This window comes from Tupaia chinensis, unplaced genomic scaffold, assembly GCF_000334495.1.
Source record: "Tupaia chinensis unplaced genomic scaffold, TupChi_1.0 Scaffold141414_1, whole genome shotgun sequence".
Classification (NCBI taxonomy): Eukaryota; Metazoa; Chordata; class Mammalia; order Scandentia; family Tupaiidae; genus Tupaia; species Tupaia belangeri.
Window position 1 is genome coordinate 74,803 of NW_006201276.1, and position 841 is coordinate 75,643.

Here is an 841-nt window from a genome sequence, read left to right on the forward strand (position 1 = left end):
AGTTGGGGGGAGGGGGGTGGTATGTGTGGGGGGGTGTGTGCCCTTGTAACTGTAAAACATCTTTCTCCATGGGTGTTTCAGCTTCAATTGACCAATCACATAACAGTTATATGTTTGGGGGGGGGGGAAGAAAAGTTTCTAAAAATGTAGCCCATTTCCATACATGGGTATGAAAGCAGAAAAGTGGAGGAGGCAGGGATATCTCATTGACAAACACCTTTGCCAGTTTATTTGTATTCGTGATTTTTTGTGCTATTAAATGCAGTATTACAGAAAGAAAAGCCCACATGGGCTAGTGAAAGGAGACGGTATAAGGGGGCTTGTATAAGGGGAGCAATTGCTCCGAGAATAGAAAAGACAAATGCTGTAAGATAAGCAACCAACACAGGCAGGCCTCAGCTGAGAGTATGAGTATAGTGTGTGAGTGTTTTTTTTTTTTTTAAGCTGTATGATATACTTGAGCAAATCAATGAACCTCTTTGCAATTGTTTTCTCATTTGTAAAATGCAGATAATACCTACCTTAAAGGGTTAATGTTAAAGATTAAATGATAAAAAAATGATAAAAAATGTGTCAAAGTATAAAGTAAAAGGCTTGGAACTTTGTAGGGACTCAGTAAACATTTGTTGGATCTGAATCTGAAACTTCTTTGGAATGGGCCCTGAATGCATCAGAGGTGAGGGTCAGTCCCACCTGAGACCCATGGAGAGAAAGGACACACATGATGTCACATGAAGTCACACACGTGTATTCATACACATTCTTAACTCCCTCCCAACACTCTATTTAAAGCCCCAAGGCAATAGATTCCACTATTATCCCTTGTATACAGGGCATCAGG